The 9,521-nt window shown below is 40.1% G+C and overlaps 1 pseudogene; it reads left to right on the top strand.

Moving 5' to 3' along the window:
- The first annotated feature begins 5,330 nt into the window (after positions 1-5,330).
- LOC101671310 lies at positions 5,331-9,232 on the top strand (annotated as a pseudogene).
- The last annotated feature ends 289 nt before the right edge of the window (positions 9,233-9,521 follow it).

Genomic DNA, 9,521 nt, shown 5'->3' with positions numbered 1-9,521 from the left:
GTGCGTGCTTTGAGAGCCCAAGTTCAAGGCCACTCTTGGTTCAAAGCCCTGAAAGGTGTTGCTTTAGTTCTTCACGACAATCAGCTCAAACTTCTGTGCATTCCAATCCTTCCATCCATCAACATTTGAATCCTTGGAGAGAGTAGAGTGTTGTCAATTCAAAACAACTATTTCTCATGGCTCACAGACTGGTATATGCTGTGTTTCCCTTTAAGAAGCAGAGAAAGTCACAATAAATCCGGGGAAATGTTGATATAAACTAGGGATTTCCAGCCTCAGAGGTGGAACTAGAAGAGCCGCGAACAAGGTTGTTTTGGAAGGAAAGTATTTCTGGAATTCAAGGACTGCCATTATGAGTTGGTTTATCTTTATTATTCTGAGTTTACTGAGCATTACAACAAATTACATAGTTTATAATAAATCTTTTATGACAGCCTTACAATGTGTCTTTTCTATACTTTAGCTCAGGCAGGAAAAATAAACAAAATAAATTCCCTCTTTTAAAAATTCAGGACTAGACCAAGCAGACAAACAAAACGTGCTTAAAACACGCAAACAGAAATGACCTCTAAACACAAGGTGTCTTTCTATTTAATTGCATTTAAAACTTCTTTAACTTTGACAAGTACCTTTCCCCCAACACCTTTGTTTATCTCACCCATCACTGGAACCCCATCTTCACAAGATTTGCACTTAGTATTTATAAAGCAGCTTAAAAATTCAATTATCCTATCTGTATCATTTAAAGAGAAAGATTTTATTACATCATAGTTGATCATTACTATATTATACAATAAAGATATGAGCAGGTCCCTTATATAGGCTGCTTGGGTTCATCATTGGTGTGACGAGATGAAATGAAGTCTGGGAAGACTTACCTTAAAAGAACTACTGCAGGGGTGCTTGGGTAGCTCAGTCGGTTAAGCATCTGCATTCAGTTCTGGTCATGATCTCAGGGTCCAGGGATTGAGCCTGCATTCGCTCCCTGCTCAGCGGGGAGCCTGCATTTCTCTCTCCTCCCTGCTTGTGCTGTCTTTCACCATCTCTGTCTCTCTTTCTGTCAAATAAATAAATTAAATCTTTAAAAAAAAAAAAAAAAAGAAAAACCTACTGCCAATAAAACAGACTGCCTGGAGAACCCTACAGACTTAGATGGATTTATATCATAAAGGTGGTAGAATTATAGTTAATTATTTTTAACAGAGGGCCTTCAATTAAGGGCAATACCATGTTAATGTGGGGAAAAAACAACAAAACACAAAACACTGACTATTGCTGGCCACAGAACAAGCAGTCTCCTTACCTTGTATAAGGTAAGAGTCATCGAGGTCACATGTTAACAGATTGCCAGAGCCATGCCCTGGAGATTTGTGATCAGATCTGAGCAGGTTCTGAAATCTGTGTTTAACAAGTCTCTCTGGGATTTGATGTGACTGGGCAAGCAAGGGCATTTCCCGTGCTTCTACTGGAGCCCAATGTAGCATTTTTAAGAAACCTCCTTTCCTGCTGAACTGTACTCCAAAAATAACAGAGTTCCCAGGGAAAAAAGTAGGCTTAGAGAAGGGCATACAAATCCTCTGTAATGTAACCACAATGCTAACAAAAACACTAACAATTCTAATTAAGCAAATAAATAAAAAGCTACACGAGTCAAAACACACACACACACACTACAGTAAATACAGGATTCTACCGTTAAAAAAAGTGAAAGCTAGCTTAAAGTGTGAGGAAACAGTAGACTGTCCAATCACAGAGATGAGGACCAAATCCATAAAATGATGTCAGAGAACCAAGTCATACACACTTCGAAGACAGGGTATGTGGCTAGGATGATGCCAGAGGAAGCCCAGGAGGAGAATGATTGCACCCCATGCCCAGCACTGCATTCTGTGGCTTGCTGCTTCTCACCGTGGTCCTGTCCTCTGTGCTCAATTTTTGTTATTTGTTGACCACTGTGGTGACACTGTTCATGACTGGACTACATTCTACATCATACTGACCTCTTTCCCCAATTTAGCAATGGCTTTGGGATACTGTGTCTTCTGGAAACACGTTTTAGAAGTAAAGGACTTAGATGGGGTATGCTCATGGTTGCAGGAATGCAAGTTAAATTAGTCTTTCAGAGGGCATGTTTAAATAAGGATAAAGAGACTTGAAATAGTCATATTTTCTAATTCAGTGATACCCCCAAAGACTGCTGCTGGCACCACTGCCACTGTCCACAAGGGGAACTAGCTGCCTCCCTTCTCAGCACATAAATTCTGCATAGCCCGTCTTCTTCAGCGTGCCGTCCTTCTATTCAAGGTCTAAGAGAGCCCATGCGCTAGCAAAGAAGGCTGGGAAATCAGATATAGCCCACATCTTTCAGCTTCTATGGTGTATGTGTGTAGGGGGGAGTCCCTCAACATAAGGAGGGGATTCACATGCTGAAAGGAAAAAGAAATGCTGTATCCTTTAAAGATACCAATTCTATGGGACGCCTGGGTGGCTCAGTTGGTTAAGCAGCTGCCTTCGGCTCAGGTCATGATCCCAGCGTCCTGGGATCGAGTCCCACATCGGGCTCCTTGCTCCACAGGGAGCCTGCTTCTCCCTCTGACTCTGCCTTCCACTCTGTCTGCCTGTGCTCGCTCTCACTCTCTCTCTCTTACAAATAAATAAATAAAATCTTTAAAAAAAAAAAAAAAAGATACCAATTCTATAGAAGTGAAATTTGGAATTTTATCAGGTAACTTGTTAATTAAATATGATATGCTCATATACTCATAGGATGGGATTCATATACCATCATTTAAAATCTGTTTTTCAGGGGCACCTGGGTGGCATAGTCAGTTAAAGGGACTGACTCTTGGTTTTGGCTCAGGTCTGTTCTCAGGGTCCTGAGATGGAGCCCTGTCAGGCTGTGTGCTCAGCCCTGGAGTCCACTTGAGTTTCTCTCCCTCTCGCTCTGCCTCTTTTCCCTCCCTGCTTATGCATGCTCACTCACTCTCTCTATAATAAATAAATCTTTAAAATAAAATCTTTCATAGCCAATTTAACAACTTGGGAAATTCTTTTCTGTATTTCCTCTTATTTTATCTTTATTTACTTTACAATTAATAAAGAAAAAAGACTAGAAGAGTACAAACCAAAGTATTACTCTGATTTATGCAATTATAGGTCATTTTTATTTTCTTTTTTATACTTTTCCAGGTTTTCCAAATATTCCAATAAGTGGGTTTTTTTTAAGTCAAGTTCATGTGAACCCCCTAGATTGTATTACACAACTAAAAATAAAATGTACTTAGATAAATATAAGCATAACCATTCAGAATTTCTTTATAAAATGGTAGTTACAAAATGTACAATAAAATTATGTTTCTTTCATTGCATATGTACTGTAAGTGATCATTCCAATTAATCATTCCTAACAAACTCATGTCTCATCAATTGTTCTCATGGGTTAGGACATGTTTCAAGCCCAGTTCTTTAAGCGTGGAGTTGCCAGCTACAAAGATCACAAGTGTTTTCATCTTTTCCTGGGCAACCACCTGAGGCTTAGGGTAAAAGCTGAGCTGACATTTTAAAGGTCTGATTAGGAGTTACTCAGTTATTACTGCCTAATAAAAATTATTGCAATAGGAAGTATCTTTGAAGGCTTCTGTGTTAGACACTGTACTAGATAATTTTATGTGTGTTACTTCTTAATCCTTTTAATCCAATCCAAATATAATTTCTCCATTTTGCTAAGAGGTACACCTTGAAGAGATATCTCACTTGTTCAAAGTCTCATAGCCATTAAGTGGTAGAAGCCAAACGCAAACCTGTCAGTTTGGGGTTCAAGGCTCCAAGCCAACATGAGCCATTAAACACTCAAGTCAAGTTAGATTAAACATTCAGGTCAAGTTAGATTAAGGTTCAAACACAGAGGGGACCAAGTTCTGCGGTCAGGGTCTCCAGTGACGGTGGAGCCTCAAGTTCAATATTGGTTGAAGACAGGAGGCATCAAAGCAGGTTAGCATCAGCCACAAGACCTCCATGGCAATGCATGGACACATGGGCATGTTCACCACTGTCTGTGGGCTGGTGGAAGGTGGGGTGAAGCCCCGGGGAAGTCAGGCTGGATGAGGGCCAGACACATGGCAGTGAGTAGATCACAGTCTCTACCAAAGTTGGTATTTTTCACCACCCCCATTCCAGTCTGTGAGAGAATTTAAGTCGATATTGAAGATCCAGGGACCTGGGATGAACTATAGGAACTATAGTTCATATAACTATACACTTACATGTGTATAAGATGTACACATCCTGTTACAAAACAAGGCGGTGCGAATCCATGCTTTATCACCAATTAACTGTGTGGTCTTGGCTAAGTTTCTTGTGCTTAGTTTCCTTGTCACTAAAATGCAAGACTGCACTTCATAGAATTATTATGAGGATTTAACAACTTAATGTATAGGGAGAGCCATACACAGCACAAACTTAGTAATCTTTACTACTTGTTTTTCAGCATGTCCTTGCAACCTAATGGACACCGGCCACACACACAGAGGGAATTAGTGAGAAAGGATATAGTCTAAAGCTCATGAAGTCACCAAGGGGCTAAATTCCCTCCAAGTTCCCTCAACACCAGGTGCGAACACAACAGACTATTTTAGGATCCCACTCACCAAATATCCTGCCAGCCATGCTCTCATGGGTTCAAGGACTTGGCAGGAAGGAGCCCACAGGTGGCAGACCTTTAGAACTTTGTGCTGAGTAGACCAGAGATTGACAGTCTCCAAGCAATAGACCAGTGTCTTGACTTTGATTTAAGGCAATATTCTAGAATGCATTATCAAAGTAACTGTTACCATTTGGATGGGGAAGAAGTGAGCACTAATACTGAGCTGACATTCATTACTATTCATTCATAACAGACTAACAATGTATTTCTTTGACTGGCTCTTCAGTCCCTAAGTTTAAGAAGGGAAATAGGATAAATGACTTCAAATATTTGAAACACTGGTGTGGGGGGGTGTAAAAATTACATTTGTCCAACACAACCTTAAGATCCAAGATATCAAAGCTACTAAAAAACAGATCTCATTTCAAACATAACAAAAAACTTTCTAACAGTGTGAGCCAGAAGGGGCAGACTGCCTACCAGTGGGTCAGATTCAGTTCTTGTGCAATCTTTTGTTTGGGTCACAAATAGGCATAGCATGTGCTGCTGCGTATGTCCGCTGTACTTGCACAATTGGTGCAGCTATGCAAAGTGACCCAGAAACTTTCACATGAAAATCCAGATTCCTGTCTTTTTGGGAGAAGTCCCACGATATGCAGCAAGGACAGCATTCCCGTAGAGGAGCAGCATGCCGTCCCTGAATGGACTGCTCTCCCCATACGTGGGTGTGTGTGTTAGAGCAGACACCCATTCCCACATGATGCGTGCCTAGTTTATATCGCCCACCTGGAAGGCATTTGAGTTATGATCCCAAACGATCTTAATAAATGCAGAGAGAGGTCCTTTTCAGTCACTATGATTCTCTGATTCTTTAATTTCCTGAGTCTAAACATCATTCAACAATCTCCATGGTTTGTTGCCTTTAGCAATTTATGAAGTTACCAGGCCCTGTGTGTCCCTCTCAGGAAGCATCTAACACCATTCTTTGGTTTAAGCATATGTCTTACTCTTAACACTTTGGCCAGCAGCTGCAAGGCTGCTCCTCCTCAAATTTCAAAGCAACTTTAAGAATAAGGACAGGAAATTCAAGTACTTCAACAGTACCTCTGGATGCTCTCCTGTGACTGATAAATGGTGTGCTAAAGAGCGAATTGCTACGACTTGTCTATTTTTACAAGACTTGTGCCACATTACTTCAATACATGCTCTGAGAAGACATACTGAATGTTCTGATGTTTAACTACATCAAGACTTTTTCCTTGGACTTCGCAGATTTCATCGGTTTGTTTTCTTGAGAAAATAAAAATCGTGAGAAGCATAGAGTTTAATTAACATGTTAAGGCAAGTCATGTTATTATCATAAATGAGAAAAAAAAAAAACAGAAATCACGGTAGCACTGTTCAAATAAAATGGTGGCTGAAAAATAATCATGATAACCAAACCAGAAAACCGAATACCTAGGTAGTGTTTCTGCATGTTAGGTAAAGAAAATAAAGCTGTTTTTGCAAAAGCTAAAACTGTTGGCTACCATTTGAATGCAGGAACATGTAGGAGGTTATGTTTCTAAATATAATGTAAATTAATCCTCTTGGTCATTAGGTATCATGCAGTCTTACTGTCCTCAAAAGTCAGAAACAAGAACATCCTCAGGGAAGTTCCCAGGAGAAATGTTAGTTAGCCTTGGTAAATGTGTCTGCTAAATATTATTAAGTAAAATACTCATTTCTGTGATTAATATACAGTGAGAAAATATATAATAAAATATGTCTTGATAGAATGCAAGCTACCTAATCTTTTAAAAAGTGAAAAAACTTCTAAAATGTTTCCTTGCTTAAAAATGTCCAGAAGCGCCAAACACCAAAGGTGACCTATGTTGTTTCTATTATTTAAAAAAATAAACTTTAATTCTACTGAAAATTTTTAGAAAAACAGATATATTTGGGGAGACTTGTAGGATTTCTGAAATTAAAAAAAAAAGAAAGAAATACTTAAAGACCTCTATCTGCTCCTGAAATATTTCCAGTTCCATTTTCCTTTACTTTTCAAATGTTTTATTTATTTATTTGACAGAGAGAAAGCGCTAGCACACAAACAGGGGGAGCGGAAGGGAGAGGGAGAAACAGGCTCTCTGCAGAGCAGGGAACATGATGCAGGGCTCGATCCCAGGGTCCTGGGATCATCACCTGAGCAAAAGGCAGACATTTAACCAACTGAGCCACCCAGGTGCTCCTCCAGCTCCATTTAAAATGAATAAATCCTGCAAGAATATTTGGCTCAAATATCTTTGTTTCAAAAGCATAACTGACATGGTCAGTCCTCTGCAGGTTTAAGTTATTTTAAGTAAAATCAAGCAGACTTAAAAATGACCATAACCTGGACCCTTGTGGCCACCTTTTCTCTCTAGATGTGTGCGAGGTCTGCGGGCTCAGAAAGTACAGACACCTGTCTGGTGTCAGGGAACCTGGAGAGCAAAAGGTAGAGTCCTGCATAGAGACAATTGAGTTAATATTTACCAGGACAAAAATGTGTGAAACTTTGTAGGCAGAAATGACCACGTATGGAGAATTATGGTGAGGAACATTGGGTATTTGGAAAAAATCAATTTCTTGCACCCAGAATTTAGGTTATAGTGGAATAATATAGTGCTGGGAATAGCCTATCTTTGAAATCGTTTGGGTCTCAATTTGAATTCTGATTCAGGTATTCATAAAATCTTCTTTTAGATTAAAAAAAAAAATCCTCATGCCAGTAGATCTAGTGTGACAACAATCTGCATGAAAAAATACTTGTTAATCAGGTCCGTTCTGGGCTCTGCATTCTGAGGGAAACATTAGCAAGCCATAGAGATCAATTAAGAGAAACGTTGTTTAATTTGAAGGAAGGGCTGTCTCTGAATATTTGAAGGATTTTCATATAAGAAGTAAGAACAATTATGTGATCATTCTGAGAATGGTAGATTTTGTGAAAGGGCATCTCCTTCAGACCAATAGAACACCTTGTAGCCCTGGGGAACTGCCTTAGAACATTTCACAAACTCAGGAAACAAACTGAGGGTTGCTGGAGCAGAGGGGGATATGAGGCATGGGGAGGCTGAGTGATGGACATTGGGGACGGTATGTGCTGTGGTGAGTGCTGTGAGTTGTGTAAGACTGACAATTCACAGACCTCTTCCCCTTAAACAAGTAATACATTTTATGTTAATTTAAGAAGAAGAAGAAAAAAAAGAATGTTTCAGGAAGATAGGAGCCCTTTCTCTCCAACAAGACAGGCTGGGGGGCCCACAGCAGAGAGGCTGTGGATGGGATTCTTGCAGTGGGTGCCAGACTCCCTTGGGTTTATCAGATCCTCTCAAACTCTAAGATTCAATCGTTCTATCATTTCAAATGTTGGCTTGCAAAAGTCAAGGCAATTCTCATTGTTCTGATTCTGGTTGCTCTTATATTCACAACAGTTTTGAAATGTGTTTCGTTATTCTTGCCCTCACCCTTTTCATTGTGTTAAATTTCCTCTTAGGTCTCCTTTTCCCCTCGTCACCCTGTCAAATCTATTGCCCTGGTACCCACAGTGATAAAGAGCAATTCTCCCTTAACAGCCTAACACTGCACCAGAAACAGGTGTTTCTGCCACTACCAACACTTGAAAAACGGGAAGAAGAACAAGATTCACTATACAGAAGAAAACGGATTTGGAAAAGTAATGACCTCCTGTTTATGACTTCAAGTTAAAAGAGATGAAATTATAATTTCTTAGAATTATAAAGATAAAAATAGTGTGATAGAAATACATAGCGCAAGCCAGGTGCATTAGAGAGCAAGCGCTGGTTGGAGGCTCTGCCATTCGCTGCCCACTTCCATCAGCAAGGTCTTTCAGGGCAGAAATTGCTGTCTCCATTCAAATACAGGAACGGAGGTTTAACACAGTTAAACCATTTACTAGTGGTCAAAGAGCCAAGAGAACTGGCTTAGAACTTGTGCTCTGATTCTAAAACCTGTGCTTTTTAGGTTCCACAAACTCTCTCTTAACCCCTCAGCAGAAGCAAAATGGCATTTAGAACAGAAGCCGTGTTTTAAAAATATTTAAGGAAATGATAGGTGGCTCCTTCCTGTGCTGTTTCTCTCTTTTGCTCTGGCCAGTGGCGCCAGGGAGGGACCGGGCAAGTTTCCTACTGCCAGGAAACTCCGTAGCCACAGATGAGATCAGAAGTGGCATGATAAATTGTCCAAGAAAGCCCATTTGGGTCCAGCCCCAAAGGCCAAGCCTTTTCGAAGGAACTTCCCATACAAAGGAAATCATACTGGAAAAAGTAAGGGTTGAAGCCAAACAGCCAAATTCTGCTATAGGAAATATGTCGGGGTCCAGCTGCTCAAGAATGGCAAAACAATAAGAAAAATTGAAAAATCACAGCATTCATATCCGACGATGGTTGTTTGAATTTTATCAAAGACAATAATGAGGTTCTGGCCCTTGGATTTGGTCACAAAGGTCAGGCTGTCAGTGACCTTCCTGGAGTTCATGTTAAGGTTGTCAAAATAGCCAGTGTCTCTCTTTTGGCCTTATATGAAGGCAAGAAGGAAGGACCAAAAGCCTAAGTTTGGATGGTGAACACATGACAAAAATAAATTTTCACATGCCAGGAAAATCGTAAATCAAAAATAAAATCAAACATCTAAGGAAATAACAGTGAGCTGGACATTAAGGTTTGGGCACAAACAGTTTTCAGAGTAAGAGATAAAACATCTCAGTTAGGAGTGGGGAGATGTTGCAAGATCAGTGCAAAAACAGCCTGAAGGAGGCAAATGATATCTCTCCTCGGCGTCACCAAATCCCAGAACAAGTCCCTTCCCTACAACTGAAATTAGCTAGTGAGAGAATTTCAAC

This window comes from Mustela putorius, unplaced genomic scaffold, assembly GCF_011764305.1.
Source record: "Mustela putorius furo isolate JIRA1106 unplaced genomic scaffold, ASM1176430v1.1 tig00003871_pilon_pilon_pilon, whole genome shotgun sequence".
NCBI classification, from domain to species: domain Eukaryota; kingdom Metazoa; phylum Chordata; class Mammalia; order Carnivora; family Mustelidae; genus Mustela; species Mustela putorius.
Note: the sequence above shows the minus strand (reverse complement) of the source record. Positions and strands in the feature narration are given on the sequence as shown.